Raw genomic sequence first — 21,467 nt, 5'->3', positions numbered from 1 at the left:
TATTGATAGACACCGGTTCTAACAAAAATTACGTACAACCACACCTTGCGAAAAAAGTAATAGAAAATAAAAATCCATTTTATGCATTTTCCGTAGGAGGAAACATAAAAATAACCCACCATACATTTGCAAACCTTTTTGGAGTGAAAGACACCCCTATAAAATTCTTTATCTTGCCCACACTAAAATCTTTTCACGCAATAATTGGCAATGACTCTCTAAAACAGTTAGATACCGTAATACACACAAAAGGCAATTTCATGTTAGTTAAAAACAGTATAAAAATAAAATTAAAACAACAATATTCACACGACGTAAATCTCATAAATATCAAATCAGACCATATGACTCACTCTCAAAAAGAAATTATCCGAAAGTTAGCAGTTGGCTACCAAACACTTTTTAGTGAACCAAACGAGAAACTACCATTCACCACAACAGTAAAAGGCGAAATCCGCACCACAACAAATAGCCCCGTTTACACCAGATGTTACCCATACCCAATGTGCCTTAAGGACCAAGTAGGAAAACAAATAGAAGAATACCTACGAGATGGTATTATCCGACCATCGAGATCTCCATACAACTCACCCGTATGGGTTGTTCCCAAAAAAATGGACGCATCGGGAGAAAAAAAATATCGTATGGTAATTGACTATAGGAAATTAAACCTAGTCACAATACCTGACAGGTACCCAATACCAGAAATAAACGAAGTACTTTCCCAACTTGGCAAAAATAAATTCTTTTCCGTATTAGATTTGAAAAGTGGTTTCCACCAGATCCCTTTAAAAGAAACGGATATTGAAAAGACAGCATTTTCAGTGAACAACGGAAAATACGAGTTCACACGGCTTCCCTTCGGACTTAAGAATGCTCCTTCTATCTTTCAAAGGACGCTTGACGACATTCTAAGAGACCACATAGGGAAAAGATGTTATGTCTATATAGACGACATCATCATATTCAGTAAAGATGAGGAAACTCATCTTAACGACATAGAATTAGTTTTCGACACGTTAGACAAAGCCAATTTGAAAATACAATTGGACAAGTGCGAATTTCTAAAATCAGAAGTCGAATTCTTAGGCTTCATAATATCTGGGAATGGTATAAAAACCAATCCAAAAAAGGTGGAGGCAATAATAAATTTCCCAGTTCCTCAAACCCTAAAAGATCTTCGTTCCTTTTTAGGACTATCAGGGTATTACCGTCGTTTTATAAAGGACTACGCCAATTTAGCGAAGCCTTTAACACTCCTTCTAAGAGGGGAAGAAGGACGAGTTTCCAAAAACCATTCAAAAAAAGTTTCCATCACTTTAAACCCAAAAGCAATGGAGGCATTTGAAAAACTCAAATTATCCCTCACTGCAAAAGATGTGATGCTCAACTACCCCGACTATACCAAGGAATTCCAATTAACTTCAGACGCATCCAATCACGCCATTGGAGCAGTTCTGGCACAAAATGACAGACCAATAATGTTTATATCACGGACTTTGACAAAAACTGAAGAACATTACGCCACCAATGAAAAGGAGATGCTTGCGATCACATGGGCTCTAAATAATTTGCGAAATTACCTCTACGGATCAGTTAAAGTAAAAATATATACAGATCACCAACCACTTACTTACGCCCTCAGCAACAAAAATAATAACACCAAAATGAAAAGATGGAAAGCAATCCTTGAAGAGTACAATTACGAACTGTTGTACAAACCAGGAAAATCGAACGTCGTTGCCGATGCCCTATCTAGACCACCTCAAATTAATATCCTACCTACTTCTAATAATGATGACAACAATTCGCTTAGTGCAACTGTACATTCCGACGAAAGTTCCTCCCATCAATTAATTCCAGCAGTGGAAGCACCAATAAATGTATTCAAAAACCAACTATGGCTCCTAACAGGAGAAGAACCCAGTTACCAGTTTAAAATTCCTTTCCCCACCTTCCATAGACACATTATTATACAACGTGAGTACACACGTGATAACATCATTTCAATTTTCAAGAGATATCTAAATCCTACAGTAATTAATGGACTTTTCACATCCGAAGCCATAATGGCGAAAGTTCAAGAAATATACCCCCTTCATTTCAGTAACAGTAAAATTCAATTTACACAGACCAAAGTTAAAGACTTAACAGACGAAACTGAACAAGAAAACGAAATACTAAAGGAACATAAGCGAGCACACCGAAACCCTCAAGAAAACAAACTTCAACTAATACAAAAATTTTATTTTCCTAATATGAAAGCGAAGATAACAACCATAACCAAACAATGTAAGATTTGCAAGGAACACAAATACGACCGTCACCCAAACAAACCCCAATTAGCTGAAACACCTATCCCACAATACCCAGGTGAAATAATCCACATAGACTTATACAGAACCGAAAAAAATCTAGTTCTCACAGCAGTAGATAAATTTTATAAATACGCGCAAACGAGGATCATACAATCCAAAGCAATAGAAGACATCAGAGAGCCGTTGAGACAAATCATTTTCGCCTTCGGCGTACCCAAACACATAATAGTAGACAATGAGAAATCTCTTAATTCTGCATCAATCTATTTCATGCTTGAAGACCAATTGGGCATTCAAGTGTATAAAACCCCACCATATGCCAGTACAGTAAACGGACAAGTAGAACGTTTTCATTCTACTCTTTCTGAAATAATGAGATGTCTGAAAACAGACCGAATTCACAGATCCTTCATAGAACTTCTTGACAGATCAGTATATGAATACAACTACTCCATCCACTCAACAACAGGGAAAAGACCGATTGAAGTATTCTTTGGAAGAAGAGTTTCAACAACCCCAGAACAATATGAAATTGCTAGACAGGAAAACATAGAAGCACTCAGACAGAAACAAACAAAAGATTTGGAATCACATAATAAAGAAAGGAACCCACAAAAAACTTATTCTCCAGGTGATGCAATATATGTAAAAATCAATAAACGCTTAGGATCGAAACTAACTGCTAGATACAGAAAAGAAATTGTTAAGGAAGACAAAGGAAGTGTAGTCATAACAGAAACAGGACGGACAGTATATAAGGACCTAAAACAAATTTTTTCCCCCTTTTCTATATTCCCACTTTAGATTATATTTTCAAATGACAAACGCAGGATTTCGAATAATTGACTATACGAACGCACAATTAGTTACATTTAATACCGGATGGACAAGACCACAAACTGGAACATATAGGATCGTACACGTTATTAACTTAGACGAATACCAAGAGACCTTAGACTACTTTAACACTACCATACAGCAAAAATAATTAACACTAACCCACTCCTTCCTTTCCTAAAACACGAAGTTGAAAACATCCAGAACAATTGGATAAATTAAAAACACAACCAAAACATAATAAAAATAAACGCTCAATTAAAATATTAGGCACTGCTTGGAAATGGCTTGCAGGAAGCCCAGATTATGACGACTTTAGAATCTTAAGTGAAAAAATCAATAATGCATTGGAAAACAGTAATGATCAAATAATTATAAATAGAGTACTAAGTGAAAGAATAAAAAACATTACAGAACAATCTAATAAAATACTAAGTGCATTAAAAGATAATGAAAACATACAGCATAATGTAGCTGTTAATATTAAGTATAAGCTAGATATAATAAAGGAAGATATTGCTAACATAAATTACGCCATTCATTGGGCAAAAACAGGCACAGTAAATTCTTACATTTTTTCAAATAACGAAATAAATTTAATGAAAAGCATTCATGAAAATCAAAATAACCCATTTAATATATTAATATAAACGAAGCCTTAGAATTTTCTAACGTTAATGCAGCTTCAAATAACTCAGTAATATTATATGTAATATAGTAAATATTCCCTTAACCAATAAAAATACATGCGAATCATTACTAATAAAATACAATTCGAAAAAATTTTAATATGTGAAAATAAAATATTTGGAAAAAGAAATGAGTGCGAAAAGCATAACACATTAGAAATATGTAATGATAAGGACATTATTGACATAAGCAACTCCTCGTGCATACCAAACCTACTCAACAGTCATCCAGCTAACTGTACAACAATCAACAACCAACACGTATCCGCAATAGAAGCCATTTTACCAGGAATACTATTTTTAAACCAATACGAAGGGTCAGTCACATTGGACAATGAAGAAATGCGACTCAATGGATCATATGCGATCCAATTCCAAAATTCCACAGTTATCATCGACAACCAGCAATACATTTTCAACGGAATAACAGCAAACAACCCACTTCCTGCTATTCTCCAGCCCAGCAATACAATAAACCCAGAGGAAGAAATTCTAAGTCTTTTAAGCATTTAAAAAACCTTAAGCACATCGAAGAAGCAAAAAGAAGAACCTTAATATCACCAGTAACAAATTTTGGCGTATCCAGCCTATTACTAGTTCTAATAATAGGGCTAATGATGAAATTTAGACCAATAAAGGAAAATAATATAAATTAATCGGAAAATACGTAAAACAAATACCATTGGAGAGAATGAAAACTACACAAGAAGAGGCTAACACACAGTCAACAGAATACGATGACCACATGAATAATACAGCACCATATTTCAACTACAACACGTAACGCTCGAGGACGATCGCTTTTAAGAGGGGAAGAGTTAATGCAACATTTATTCATATTTCAATATTTAGTCAGCATATTTAACCAAGTTCGTTGTACTGATTTCGTATTTCAATATTTAGTTATTTCATATCAGTTATCATATTTCAATATTTAGTCAGCATATTTCATGACTGCTTACATTGCAGCTAAATGCTTATAAATCATTTATGCTTACTTTACTGTGCCAAATAATAGAAATGCTGATCAATAAATAAATATGTAAACCAGCATAAGAAATGCTGATCAACAAATAAACATGTAAACCAGCATAAGAAATGCTGATCAACAAATAAATATGTAAACCAGCATAAGAAATGCTGATCAATAAGAATCATGTAAACCAGCATAAGAAATGCTGATCAACAAATAAATATGTAAACCAGCATAAGAAATGCTGATCAATAAATAAATATGTAAACCAGCATAAGAAATGCTGATCAACAAATAAATATGTAAACCAGCGTAAGAAATGCTGATCAATAAATAAATATATAAACCAGCTTAAGACTATTTATAAGAGGTATTGTAATTTTAAGTATCAGTGTAAAAAGATAATTGAATGAATAAAGAGCTCAGCTCTTAAATATTTTTTAAAAAACTAAAATAAATTTATAATTTATTAACTTATATATACATACACACATTTTTGTAATGTAAGTTGCATATCAATACGATACTGCATCAATACCTACATTGGCTCATATTCTCCTCTTGTGTAAAAATATCATTTGTTTGAGTATTTTTCCGTTCCTTCACAAGAACTCGTACAACAAGAGTAATAGTGCAAATTAAAGAGTAAAGTGTTTAAATGAGAATTTGTAAAGAAATTATGAGAAATACAATTTAGTTAAATAAATTAAAGGACCAGTCCAAATTCTTGAACTTTTAGATGGCGGCGGATACGTCTTTTCGAATTCTAACTCCAAGAGAACCTACAAATACGCTCATGCCCCTTTACAACACGTATTTTGTGAAGTTTAGAGGCGGTTGATGTTGACTAAGGAATACTTTTTTGTAATTGTTTTTCTGCTAATTGCTTATTTCAAACTGCATACAATTTCCAGACTTGTTGATTGGGTTAGAGGCCATGGTGAACATGGAATTATTTAATAAAGTTACTAGCATGAGGTCGGTAATGGTTAACATTGATACTAGATAGAAGTTGTTCGTAACGTACATTTTGGAAAGTGTTTTCTAACGTTGTTAATTTCTGGAAAAGTTTTTAGTGCTGGAGGGAAGCAGTTAATATCGTAAATGTGGTGAAGTGTTGGAATGAAGCATTTAATAAATTTGAATGAGAAAGAGTTTACTCTAACGCTTATTAAAGGTTGGAATGGTGTAAATATGTGGGAATTGAGGAGAGTTTGCTTGGGTTAAGTGCTGAAATGACCATTCATAAAAATTTTAATTTCTATAAATTTATTTCGTTAGTGATTTCACAATATAGGGATTGATGGCGAGTTTTCTTTTACATGGGGTTCTCATAAGTTTGGTTATGGGCGTTTACGTTTACGTTGTGAGCACCAACCCACTCCGCAACGTATCGTAGTCCCTTTCCGTTGCCCGTAGCATACACAAAAGTGAGCGAAACTTATCCCGTAGGAAACATCTGCGCTCTTTTAGTTACATATTTACACAATACATCGGGTTGTGTGTGTTTGTGTTTGGGTATATCGACACAATGCTGCCATTGGTATTTTTGCATACACACTTTTGCACACATCCACGTTATCAGTTATAATTTTTCATTGTATAATAAACCAAAGGCAGAAACCAACAAATGCAATTAGTTCATTTAACTTTAACTTTATTCAACATTGTTTTTAAGTTATGTTAATAAAAATAAAAAAATGTCTAAGTTTACCTTATAAATGGTTTCGAAATGTACTGTTTGGCAACACTGTGTGGTGAGAGAGCAATTAGCTGACACGATTATACGGAAACAATCCAAAATCCCACGTCAACGATCTACTATACTACGCAACGGAACGGTGGAAGAATTCATTAGTTTCATCGTGTCAGCTGATACGGGCGTACGTTTACGTCGGTGAGTGTGAGCACCATGAGCCTTATAGCTGTTGGAATAGCAGACATGAATGCAGAATCCAAGCGATCAATGAATGTGAAGAGCATCACCCGTAGGCGTGTGGTATATTAGAATGATCGTGATGAACAATTTGGTAAGTTTTTTTATGAGTGTATGATTGCCAATTTGTAAGATTGTCAATATCAAGTATTATGGATGAAATTGTTTTCCTGGGTCAGGTTTGACCGAGTAAAAGAGGCGCCACACAAGCACGTATGACTTATCAGAATGGTTGTGGTGGAAACCATTTGCGAAACTACCACCATTGTTTCGCTACTACTACTAAAAGCGAAATGTATAAAAGGCTACGAAAAGTAAAAGGAGTCTGATAAATTAAGATGCCAAAGTGGCTTCGCCTTAAGGAGCGTTTTCACACACACTGCCCGACACGATATTTGTATTGGGTGAAAATGTTTGTAAGTAATGTACATATGTATGTGGCATTTATCATTTGTTTATTGATTGAATTCATGGGTGCAGGTAAACCTATGCATGCAATAAATAAATCAGTTGTACGTGCAAAAGATCTTAGTTTAGCATATATATATACAAACATAATGTGTGTGTGTCCTCTTCATTATTAGCGTCCAATACCAATATCGAGCGCTCGATTTCGGCACGGCGCGCGAGACTCTGGACGGGGAATCCCCGTGTTGTTTAGTTTATTTATCTATATTTCATTTGTCTGTGAGAGTAATTTTCTGCATACGGCAACTTGCAGACTCGCAAGCGTAAAGTTTCTTTTTATTGTATTTTAAAGTCATCACCCCGACGTTCTAGTGCACAGTTCTAGTGGATAAAAGTTTTACGTTATTTGTTATTAATTGCATACCTAATGTTAAGGTAAGTCAACATCAACTTTTTAACGACTTTAACGATAGTATATTACAATCCAAGGCCAGAAAGTTGGATTTCTTGGCGGGTGTGAGATGGTGGCCGAGACGAAGCCGAGCCGGCCACGAAAGTCTTGTAATCCGCTAGAGCGCGCTGTGGCTCGAGAAGGCCTCAAAAGTCGCTCTTCCTGGAGTCAAATGCGGTCAGAATGAATAGGCACCTACAACGAATTATTTCACTTCTCCATAGAAAGACCTTGCTTATAATAAGTTGCTTCTGCATTACATATTCAACAAAATAAGTAGGTTGGTACTACTTGCCTTTGCCCTAAAGCACACAATATGAAAAATGACAAATTCACACAAATGAGCCTCTGAGGCTCATATATAAGAAAAAGTAAGTAAGAAAGTTTGAAGGGCAAATATAGCAACGTTTTCTTTTATTATTGTTGTCATTGCTACTTACAGGCAATACATCGTTGCGAATTTGCAAAATATCTGAAATTGCGCTTTGTGTCTCCATTCTCATGTGTGGTTTTTTCTGCCTTTTCAATATCATAGGTTCCACTAACTGAGAAAAAAGTGTCAACGGTTAGACTTTCCGCTGTTCCATAAAGAATTTTGTTTTGTCCATATAATGTATGCTGCAATTCCTGCTGCATCCAACATATTCATAAAAAATGCAAGAGGCCAACGGTTCGTTTTGCGTTTTGTCATGTATTCATGTACAAGTTGGTCGAATGTATATTATCAACACCACCCTTGGTTTCATTATAAAACATATTTATTTCTGAAATATTTTTTTCACCGTTTTTCAAAATATTGCATGTGTGATGCATTGTTGACAAAAAAATAACTGCCTTGCCGACTTTTGGAACATGTGAAGCAATAGTTATATTTTTCTGAAAGCCAAATATTGTAGATGAAACTGCTCTTTTTCTGTTGGGCAAAAATTCAGGCGGGATGCAAGCCTTATTTTTTCTCAAAGTTCCAACGATAGTGAGTCCTTTACCAAGAAGGTTTTCTGCTAATTCTTTACTTGTGAAATAGTTATCCATTGTTATATTTCGGTTTGTCCCGTAATAGGGTTCACAAAGTCGTTCAACGACATTTTTAGCAAGGACAACACTTCTCGTATTTCCTTCTTTTCCTGTATAAGGAATTCCTCGAAGAGGATATGCGTTTTTGCTGTCACACAGCCACCAAATTTTTATGCCGTATTTGTCAGGCTTGGAAGGAAGATACTGAATAAAGCAACAGCGGCTTCGACATGGCATGAGTTGTTCATCGACAACTAAATATTCACTTGGCATATAATATTTACCTAAATTGTGATTAACCATATCCCAAATATTTCGAATAGGGGCCAACTCATCCCCTAGTCGTCGTGAGGATCTGGTCAATTTATCATCGAAACGTATAAAACGCAATAATTCCTCAAATCTGCGACTTGACATACTTGCTTTGAAAATTGTTATTCCATAAAGCCAATCCCAAAATAAACGGTAATTTTGATTGTTTGATTTCATATGTCCTGCTGTCATAAGAAGTCCGAAGAAAGATAATAACTCATCATTGTCTAGTGCTTTCCATTTTATCGACTGATTAGCATATACCCTTTCCGCTTCTTGATTAGTGTATTGGATTATTTGTGCACAAACTTCATTGGAAATGAACAGTCTGAATCAATCAAGTAAATTTTCCAAAGTTTTCCCTGGAGGCAATAAAACCTTATCAACTTTGCCTTTTCTTTTGTTGGAAGATCGAATTTTCGAGGTTGGTGGGGGACTTTTCGACCATATAGTTCCATCTTTTCCTTTGTAAATTGCCATATTTTCTGTTGCGTCCTCAATATTTTCAGCGCCATCGTCTGAAAACTGATCTTCAATTTCCGAAGCAGAAAAAACATATTCTGATTCCGAATCAGAAGAAAAATCAGGAAGAACGAACTCTTCTTCTTCTTCAACAGAGTTTTCTAAAGCCTGTGCAATTTGTGTATCACTAAGTTTAGTTTTCGCCATTTTCTATAAAAAAATATGTTTTTTTGAATTATTTTCGATATGAGAATCTCGGAATTATGAATTTTGTACTTACCAAGATAATCCAAACGAAATGACGAACGTTGTACCACTCAGCAATTATTGAAAATAAATACAAAAATTTTCGAACGTACATAAACAATGTCTATACAATGATCAATATTCCGTTAGAGATTATCAAAACAGACGGTAGTTATATCAACCGTTATGAATTTTTTTTTATATTATTACACAAGTTACTGACACAATCAACGTATTCTTTTTTATTCGAACCAAATTTGCATTGACATAAATTTTTGCAATTGAAATAGCATAACAATAACCCAAAAATATCAAGGAGCTCATTAGGCACATATGTATGTGTAAATGTGTAACATTTATATTAAAAAATTTTTCTGAGATTAAATATATTTATATTTTGAAAACTAATAACACTAAATTAATTAAGGAACTTATATTGAAGAATACCAAAAAGATGAAAGACTTTTTTTTTAAAAGCCATGAAGAAACTGCAGTCATGATATAGATTTGAGCCTAAGAGGCTCACTTGTGTGCTTTAGGGTTAATAGTGACTATAAAATAAAAATATTCGATCTGTGGGATGTACGTACATACATATACAGGGTGGTCATGTATAAAGTGCAAATACCATTGAGACCATCGGCCCGCGACAGATCAAGGTGGCGCTCTTAGGGGAGGCCCATATGCAGCAGTAGATGCCTACCGGTTGAGATAATGATGATGGTGATACAAAGTTGGCAGCTGACTCGTAAATTTTGTATAGTCGTTTTGTTTTTCATTTCCGACAAAAAGTTTGACAAAAAATGTTCCGGGTATGTATCGTAATCCATGGTTTTCGTATTTTCACTTTATCCAAGACCTCCCTGTGTAATAATCATCAACCAACTCTTATAATCTGTTTCCTGTAACATTGCGTTCTTACCAAACTTAACTAAAACATATTTAAGGTTATCATGTCTGGAGGACCCTCTAGAGACAGAGATGTAGGGAGAAAATGGGAATCCGGTGCGTCAAAAAGAAAAAGTAAGGCTGAAACGGTTGTATACAACCAAGCTCTGAGTTCCAGTATGATGAAATTTCTTAAAAAGCCTTCTTCAGGTCCCACTGCTTCAGACTTATGTGATGAATCTTTATTTTCTGAAACAGAATCAGCTACATAGTTCAATGAAACTTTTAGTCAAATTTCTGATACAACTTTACCTTCAACATCGAGTGAATCTGCTGTGACCCAAAATTTCTGAATCCAATAAAGAGTTGGAAAGTGAGTATATGTGTGAGTCAGAAAATCAAGAGCAAGAAGTTAATTTAAGCGAGCCATTAATGGACCTAGATCCGGGGAGGTGGGTATTGCCACTAAATGATGCGCAGCGCCATCTCTTAATTCAAAACGGTCCCGATCAAGACCTAGAGTGATCTGATGAAAATTACCCAAAAGACCAAAGTAAAAGACATTTTTCTAAATTTCATTATACTAGAAAATTGAGTAACGGCGAAACGCAACATCGCAGATGGTTACCTTACTCCATATCTCAAGATAAAGTTTATTGCTTTCCATGTAGACTTTTTTCACATTTGCAGACACAGATAGTAAAAGAAGGATGTTGTGATTGGAAGGATCTGAGTCGGATACTGCAAAGACATGAACAAAGTCAAGGACACATGGAGTGCATGATGAAATGGACGGAACTCTTTGAAGGAATCAAACACGGTAAAACAATATATAATACTAGCAACCCGCCCAGCTTCGCACGGGTATAAAATATATACCCTATGTCACTCACTGAAAAAAATGATTAAAATCGATCCAGTAGTTTTGGCTTATTCATTACTGCCCGTGGCCCGCACGCGTTAAATTTGGAGTAAAACAATTCTCCTTTCTTTATAGCATGAAGATTTCCTGCTATCTTTGGGATATCTGAATTCATACCCTAAATTTTTGCATATTAACTTTTTGCATTTTTACATATGTATTTATTTTATTTTTACAACAATTACTATGGTATATTACAGAATGTCTTTATATACAACGTTCATAGCCTTCTTGTCATTAGACAATACAAACATGTTTTCTCTAGAGGTTACTCTTGAAAGAGCGACATACAGTTGGCCATGTGAAAAACAGTCAACACTCAAATCTAAGCCTGCAACGTTGAAGGTTTGACCCTGAGGTTTAATAATGGTCATTGCAAAAGATGTCTTTACCGGAAATTGTAAGCGTTTAAATTGGAATGGTAGATCCGATGGTATCAGAGGGATTCGGGGAATCAATACATCTTCTCCGGTACCACATCCTGTGAGTATTGTGCACTCTATTATGAAAATTTTCAGTGATTTTACCAGCAAACGCGTGCCATTGCAAAGTTTAGGTGGACTTAGGTTTCTTAATAAAATAACAGGACAACCTATTTTCAGCTTCATTTTGTGAGGAGGGAGTCCAGACGGGTTCAAAGAATTTAGAAATTCTGTAGGAAAATGAACAGCTTCTTCCAAATCGAGAACAGTATCGACCGAGTAGTATATTTTCGTCGGCGCATCAATCTTTGAAATAATCAAGTTATATACTTTATCTACTTGTTCGTTAGTTGGTGACAGAATAGCTCTTTCTTTAAACCAAGATATTGTCTTATAACTTATGTTATCAATGTCAGGATAGACATTGTTGACTAACTCTTGGATGTTGTCTATCAAAACACAAAGGTTTTCTAGGTTAATCCTTTCCTCACTTTGTGTTAATTCTCCATTACCAACTTTTTACAGCATCTCTGGAAATAGCCTGTCCTCACGTGAAGATGGCGAAACCCTCATATTAGTTTTAAGCTCTAATTTATTGACATACGACTAAAGGTGGGATCTTTTTAGCGAAGCATTTATTTCGTCAGCACGTGTTCCTCGAGTCACAACTGGTAGGATTTGACGGAAATCTCCTGAGAACAGATTTGTACATCCACCCATAGGTGAATTTTTGTTGCGCAAATCGCGCATTGTCCTATCCAGTGCTTCCACAGACGTCTTGTTTGACATGGTAGCTTCGTCCCAGACTATTAATGAGCAGTCACGCATCAATTTTCCTGTATTGCTCTGTCTAGAAACACTACAGACGCTGTTATCATCATCGGTTGCGATTTTCAGCGGGAGCTTGATTGTAGAGTGTGTGGTTCGGCCTCTTTCCAAAAGAGTAGCGGCAATGCCGGATGACGCAACAGCTAACGCAATTTTTCCGGTAGATCTTAATTACTAATTACTGATGTAATATCTTGATAAATATTGTTTTTAATTATATGCTGTAAAGAGCCATATACATAGATTTATATGAAAACAACAATGTATTTAAGGTATTTAATTGGATAAGGATTAATGTTGTACCTATTTGTTGAAATCGCTTCGAAAATAAGCTATTAGTTGTCGTAAAAAGTAAATGACAAAAAATGTTATTGTATGGAATCGATAGCAAACTAAACGCGCTCCGAATCAATAAAAACTATTCAAAAACTGTATTTTAATTATGTGCGATTTACTAATATAGAACGTGAAAATAACGTTTTATTTCGCTGTAAAATTATATGTACATATAATAAAATGGAATTCAGTACATACATAGATACATATGTACATACGTCCGAAATGAAATAATGCGAGCGATTCGTAAATACATACATACATACGTCACCATACGATGTAATTCAACATTAATGAGGTGTAGTGAGATTATCGCTTAACGCCTGTTGCTTCATTCGGTTGACAGCGAACAAACACACAAACAGCTTTTTTTGGAAAAAGAGCTGCTTTTGTTTAAACAATTTTGGTTAAATAACAAATAAATCAATTATTTTTTTTGATGCAGAACGAAAGTAAATATTTCAAAGTTAAACTTCAAGAAAGTTTCATTTTAATTGGTTGATTCGTTTACGATTTATGGCCGTGAAAACAAAAAATTTATGTTTTTTTGCCACATTTTGACCGATTACCACGCCCCCTTTATATATTTCTTCACATTATATAGATATAAACCTTCCTCTTCAATCAATCTATCTTTAAAAAAAAACCGCATCAAAATCCGTTGCGTAGTTTTAAAGATTTAAGCGTATAAGGGGACATAGGGACAGAAAAAGCGACTTTGTTTTATAATCGAGAAATCTTGAAATTGAACAATAGTAAAAATTCTGGCAATTTTCTAGACTTAGTTAAGTTGTTATCTAAATATGGTCCGACATTACGGGATCATATGCAACGTATTAATAAAAACAACTTAATCAACTTTATCTGAGCCATGACATCCAAAACGAATTAACTACTTTAATGTCTAAATTAGTTATTAACGAAATTATACACAGGGTTAAGCAAGCAAAATACTATGCCATCTTGCTCGATTGTACCAGGGACGTTTATTTGTGTTTATATTATTTTTTGCATAAGTTCAATAATTGCTGTACATAAATACAAAAAGTTTTATTTATTAATAATGGAGCCAATATATATCGACAGGTAATCCCCTCGACCTATTTACATTAACTTATATACTTAAAGATTAAAGTCTTGCTTATAATGTCTGAGTGTAGTGTCATTAAGAATTATTACACCCATCTTTTATTTATTTTACAGTATTTTGCTTTTTTATAAATTATAGTTAAGAAATAGTATGGAAATTGAACATTAAATTATTTTTCATTTTGCATTAGTTTAATAATGAAAATTGAAATTTAAATTTACAATGAAAAGGAACAATATTCATTTACATATACACCGACCGCAGTAGCCGAATGGTGAGTACGTTACTACTATTCGGGAGTGCGTAGGTTCGAATAGTAGTACTTGCCCCTCGGCAGGCAATGGCAAACCTCCGAATGCATTTCTGCCATGAAAAAGCTCCTCATAACAAACAACTTGCCGCTCGAAATCGACTTAAAATTGTAGGATCCCCCATTTGTGAAACGGCATTAAGACACACACCACAAATAGGAGGAACTCGCCCAAACATCTAACAGAAGTGTGACGTCAATTATTTATGTTATGCTTATATATTATATATAATATAAGAATATTTTCGTTTGCTGCACTTTTTGGGGAACATTCAATATACTGTCATTAAAAAAAGGATGTAAAAGGGGAGAAAGAGAGGGGTATCTCCATCCTTAAACTTTAAACCCCACCCTCCGGAGGTTTAAAGCGAAAAGTTAGTGTTGCCAGATACCTCAAAAGAGAACGAAGTTCATATGGAGGTAGAATTGTATAGAGAAGTTTGTGAATTTATTAATATAGTATTTTTATTTTAAATTGCAGACATCTAGAAACTAAATATTGTTGTACATTAAAAATAATTGTTAACCGTGTTTAAAATTGAACCTAACGGCGACTACAATTAAGACGATTAAGATACTAATTATGATATGTCGAACGAATTGGCTACAATTGATTATAAGAGGATATTGTAAATTGAGTATATCTCACAGCTCAGAGGAGTTATATGCCCTCGCCTTACAGATGACTTTATTAAAATAAGAAGTAAATACTTATAAGGAAACTAATTGGTACTGGAAGAAAAAATAATATGAAAAAGAATTAAATGAGAATTTTAAATTGAAAAACATTCATCGAGAATCTCCATAATATATAGACTCTATTTTAATTTTTAGTTTAAATGCGATTTTTGGTGTAATTATTATTTATGATAAAATAACTGATATAATAATTTAAATTGTGCTTCTAAACATTTAAGTCAATTTTTGTACACATACTAACCGATATGGAATATTAAAACATTTTTATGTTGTGTTCAATTATTTGGCGAAGGAGAAATTATAAAAAAGGCGACATTGTATATTTAGCACAGAGGCAACAAGACACAAATGACTACTTGCAACAACAACAAAAATGTACATAATATAAATTGTCTTAAAACGCTCGGAAGCATATTCATTTCCGGCGGAGATTATACCGCAAAAAAATATGGCATAGTATTCCAGATAAACAAATACCAAAGGAATCCCACTTATCAACAGCAGTAGTATGTATATTCCGGAATACAAGACAATATCAAAAATGTTAAAATTTTAACATTTTTATCATTTTAACTCAAAAATTTAACATTTTTACCATTTAACTCATTTTTTTAACTTACAGTTACTCAAAATTTTAACATTTTTTAACATTTAACTCATTTTTTTAGCTTATATTATCTCAAAAAAAAAGTTAAAAATTTTGAATTGGGTCGATTTAGTCCACCCCTAAATTATAGTTACTCGTAGTTAATATTTTTAAGATATTAAAGATATCTATTTTTGATGTACTAGTAATCAATATTTAGGTTGGTACAGTTAAAATTTTGAGTTGGGTCGATTATTATTGATTGATAATTTTAAATATTTATTACAAAATATTTAAAGTAATCTATTCAAACAAAAATAAAAAAAAAAGTTAAAAATTTTGAGTTGGGTCGATTATTATTGATTGATAATTTTAAATATTTATTACAAAATATTTAAAGTAATCTATTCAAACAAAAATAAAAAAAAAAGTTAAAAATTTTGAGTTGGGTCGATTATTATTGATTGATAATTTTAAATATTTATTACAAAATATTTAAAGTAATCTATTCAAACAAAAATAAAAAAAAAAGTTAAAAATTTTGAGTTGGGTCGATTATTATTGATTGATAATTTTAAATATTTATTACAAAATATTTAAAGTAATCTATTCAAACAAAAATAAAAAAAAAAGTTAAAAATTTTGAGTTGGGTCGATTATTATTGATTGATAATTTTAAATATTTATTACAAAATATTTAAAGTAATCTATTCAAACAAAAATAAAAAAAAAAGTTAAAAATTTTGAGTTGGGTCGATTATTATTGATTGATAATTTTAAATATTTATTACAAAATATTTAAAGTAATCTATTCAAACAAAAATAAAAAAAAAAGTTAAAAATTTTGAGTTGGGTCGATTATTATTGATTGATAATTTTAAATATTTATTACAAAATATTTAAAGTAATCTATTCAAACAAAAATAAAAAAAAAAGTTAAAAATTTTGAGTTGGGTCGATTATTATTGATTGATAATTTTAAATATTTATTACAAAATATTTAAAGTAATCTATTCAAACAAAAATAAAAAAAAAAGTTAAAAATTTTGAGTTGGGTCGATTATTATTGATTGATAATTTTAAATATTTATTACAAAATATTTAAAGTAATCTATTCAAACAAAAATAAAAAAAAAAGTTAAAAATTTTGAGTTGGGTCGATTATTATTGATTGATAATTTTAAATATTTATTACAAAATATTTAAAGTAATCTATTCAAAAAAAAAAAAAAACAAAAAAGGATACATTTATTTTTTAAAGTACCTTTCAAAAAAAACGACGAACTCCTCAAAACAAGAGTCTTTGAGTCAGATTTGAACTTGCAACAAAATTATTGTTATAATTCCAACTGCTTAACCAACTCATCTAAACATCATATTCTAAAGTAATGCAATTACAGCTGAGTAGTATGCAAAGCAAGCAATGATCTTATCAACATTGCTCACAATCTATAAATAGAATAAGCATAAGCACAAACCAAAAAAAAAATGAAATACTGTTGAATACGAGTCACAAACTGCAAGATAAGCATAATATTTGATAAGCTTTTATACATCAACACATGTTTCGACTCTGTCGAAACCGTTTGACTTTGTCAAACATGGTTACAAGTGCAGTATGTATTTAGCGTTAGAAGAGGGTGGACGCAAAATAATTGAAACTTCAAATTTGAACTCTTTGAAGTTCAAATTTATAAAATTTACCCAATATTGGTTCATAATTTAAATCTCTTATTAAATATGTTATTGGATTAGATGGATAAATTTTACTAATATAAAATATTTCTCGAGTCCAATTATTTTTATATTTGTTTTCAAATTGTTTTTTATGTGATTGAATTCTTACTTTTTCTCCAATTTTAAAAACTGGTTTTTCTAAATTGTTTCTATTAATTTTAAAACAATTATCAAAAATTAATTGTTCATTTTTTTCATTTACTTCACATGGTTTCATACCAATAGTTCTATGTACATCTTTGTAATTATATTCATATAATATTTTATCAATTACATCAATCCAATTAGTATTTTTCTGAATTTCAAATCGTATTTTTAGTTTTTCATTAATGGTTCTATTAAATCTTTCTACAATTGATGATTTCTTTTCACTAAATGTTTGATACATGTTAATATTGTATTTATCTAAAACTTCTTGGAAATGTTTATTTAAAAATTCTTTACCAGAATCTGTATGAAGTAATTTTGGTGCACAACCTGCTTTTTTAATAATATTTAAAAATGCTTCAGAAGTTGTTTTTCCATCTTTCTTTTTTAATGGTTCTATATAAGCAAATTTAGAAAATGTATCAATTACATTAAGCATATATTTGTATCCTCTATTAATTCTAACATTAACTGTTGTCATAATTAGTAAATCTGCTGCCCATAGTTCATTTATGCCTTTAGTAATAATTTTTCTTCTTTCAAAATTTTTTCTTACTGGTTTATGCAACTCTTTTGCTATTTTAAAATCATTATTTTTAGTATCAATAAATTCATCTTTATCCATTTCAAAAATATTTAAAATTTATTTTAATTAAATAACAATGATATCAGATAAAGTTTTAAAAGAATATATTAAAACACAAAAAGACTTAAAAAATAAACTTCAACAATTTAATTTAAACAAAGTAATAAAACAAGAAAAAATTAATGAAGATCTTCAAGCAATTATTCAACCATTAAATCAATCAGTTATTAATGTTCACAATTTAAATGATAGCTTTAAAAATTTAATAGTAGATTTAAATCAATCATATAAAAAAACAATAGATAGACATTCACAAAGTGAACATGTTTCAACGGAGTCGAAACCGTTTGACAATAATATGAATTTACAAACTAATGAATTTAACGAAAAGCAACTATCACCAATTAGAAAAACAAACAAACAAAAATTAGTTGAAAGTACACCAACAACTAGCACAGGTTCACGAAGCGAACAGTTGACTCCATCAACATCAAAAGACGCTCTTTTGCGTAGTGCAAATGAAACGTTATCTACACCAGTACAATTTATTTCCGAAAAAATTGGAAATATGGCAATGAAATATTTAAATTTAAATAATTCTGATATGAAATTATGTGACAATATTTTTGGTCTAAGATCTGAAGATGGAAAAGATTTATGGATTGGTAATACTGAAGTAAAAATTAGTAATAATGATATTATTTTAAGTAATAAAACTTATAATGGAACAAAAGGGTTATGGGAATTAATAACTTTAAAAGAACCATCAACAGCTGTAACAAATAATGATTTACAAAATTATGAAGAAATTATATTATCAACATATGCTTACATGCAAAATAATGACAAAAGTTCTAAACGTATTAAATCTAGCGTTGGAAATAAATATATGAATTTTATTAGACCAATATTGATTAAAAATAAAATTATAAAAGAAAAAGTAGGATCTGGTTTAAATTCAAAAAATAATCTTTCAAAATCATTACAAAATTTTAAAATTAAAACTAGTTTACCTACTGAATATGTTCGTTTTGCGAATCGTTCACAATGTGAACGTGTTTATTGGAATGATATTAATGAATTAAAAGATAGATTAAATTTGTTAATAGGCGAGTATAATGCAGGAAATGATAGTCCAGAAATACATAATGAAATTATGAATATTATTGAGGAACTAAGAGAAGAAAATATGTTGACTCTGTCAACGGTTTCCGAAGGAAACGTATTAACTGTTTAATTAAATTACATATAAATTTAAATAAATTAAAAATTTTTTTTTTCTAATAAATGGGAATTGATAAGTTTGGACAAAAATCTTTTTCAGAAATAAATTCATCTAATGAATATTCTCTTAATAGAATAATATCATTAGAAAATGAAGTTGAAGAAATTCGTTCAAATAGTGATCAAATGAAAGATATTATTAGTAAATTAATGGAATTAAATCAACTACTTCAAAAAGAAGTTGAAAAACAAGAAAAAGATAATGTGGTAGCTTTTGGTGTTGTATATAAAGAAATAGAACAATTAGAAAATAATTTAAATCAAGATATTATTAACATAACTAAACAAGTAGATTTTATAGAAACAAATATTGAAAATTTTAAAAACAGTTTAGAAAAACAATTGGATAGTTATTCGGAAAAACAAATTTTAATTGATAATTATCTTAAAGATTTAGTTTTACAAAATAAAGACAATATTAATCAAAATAATATTACTAAACAAAATGATGAAACTAATAATAAGATTGATAAAAGTATTCAAGTAGATGAATATATAAAACAATTAAATATTGAAGAAAGTGAACCAGATATTCAAGAAAGTAAACTACAAATTGAAACAAATATAATTCAAAAATAATTTAAAAAATTCATACATATATAAATGATAAACAAAAATAATAAATCAAAATAAAAATTCAAATATTCAACATCGTTGAAATATGTTCACATCATATTTCATTTGAAATTAAAAAAAAAACTTAATCTAATATAATTAATAATTTAATGTATAGTAAAAAGGAGGGGGTTCGTTTTAGTTACCTACATTTCTTATTTTATAATGTCCCCAGGGTAATTTGTAAGTCTTATTTAACTTATCGTTATCATTATTATTCAACTTTTTATTGAAATAAAACTTATCATCATAGGGTGACAATCCTATTTTATTCTCTTCTGTAGTATATAGTTTATTATCATATGATCTAATATTATGAACAGTTTCATTTTTATTTTTTAAATTAATTAAACAATTCTTATAATCTTCAATTGTTAACTTTTTAATATTATTTTTCTTTATTCCTTTACAAACTTTTTTATCACAAACATCGGTCTTAAATGCATACATTTTACTTCTAAGTCCACAAAATTCTCTAATTGGTATTCCATTATATTCATCTTTAAATTTTCCTGGTACTTTTTTATTAATATTAGATTTTAAATCTTCAATTGGAAAATTATCTATATAATCACTGGTATCATAATTATCTAGATCATCTTTCATTTCAGAATAAATATCAAAATCATCATCAATATGTTTACCTTCAAAATAAAGAATAAATGAATCAGTATCTGTTCCTAATAATTTCATTCTATTACCATATTTAGTTTTAAGTTGTACATACATTTTAAACATTAATAATTTTGATAAATCTAAAATATTTTGACCTCCAAAGATAGGTTTATTTAATTTAATATTAGAATTTTTACCAAACACTACACACATATGTGGGAATGGTTGACAACAACCCTGGTTGACAACAACGGCAAACGAGGCACTTGTGTTTCAACTGTGTAGAAGGGCACTTGTGTTTCATCTGGCGTAGAAGGCGGTTCCTCAATAAAATTTATGAATTCCTCAAATCAAATTTATAAACTCACATTGTAAAATTTCAATAAGACGTTCAAACCTATATTGTAAAATTTCTTAAATTTGAATAAAACGTTCAAACCTATATTTTGGGGGCTCAACCGGGATAAGGAAAAGGAAAAGGATAAAGAAAAGAATGGCATGTCTTGGCGATTTAATTAGAAGTAGCCTGCGCAGTGGCAGTAAGGCCAAAATCACGACGCTGCATAAGTATATTTTTGGAAGCGAAGGCGACAGAAGTAACCGCCAACGACTTAGAGCGTTCTGTGGCTTCGCCTATAACGAAGGCAGCGCGGAATTTGAAGTTAAATCTCGGTACGTGGATGCGAATTTAAGCGAGCGTGACCTAGTCACCATTTGTAACGTTTTGGGGATCGACTACAATGTGGCTGATGTGAA

This window comes from Anastrepha ludens, chromosome Y, assembly GCF_028408465.1.
Source record: "Anastrepha ludens isolate Willacy chromosome Y, idAnaLude1.1, whole genome shotgun sequence".
Lineage (NCBI taxonomy): Eukaryota > Metazoa > Arthropoda > Insecta > Diptera > Tephritidae > Anastrepha > Anastrepha ludens.
Note: the sequence above shows the minus strand (reverse complement) of the source record.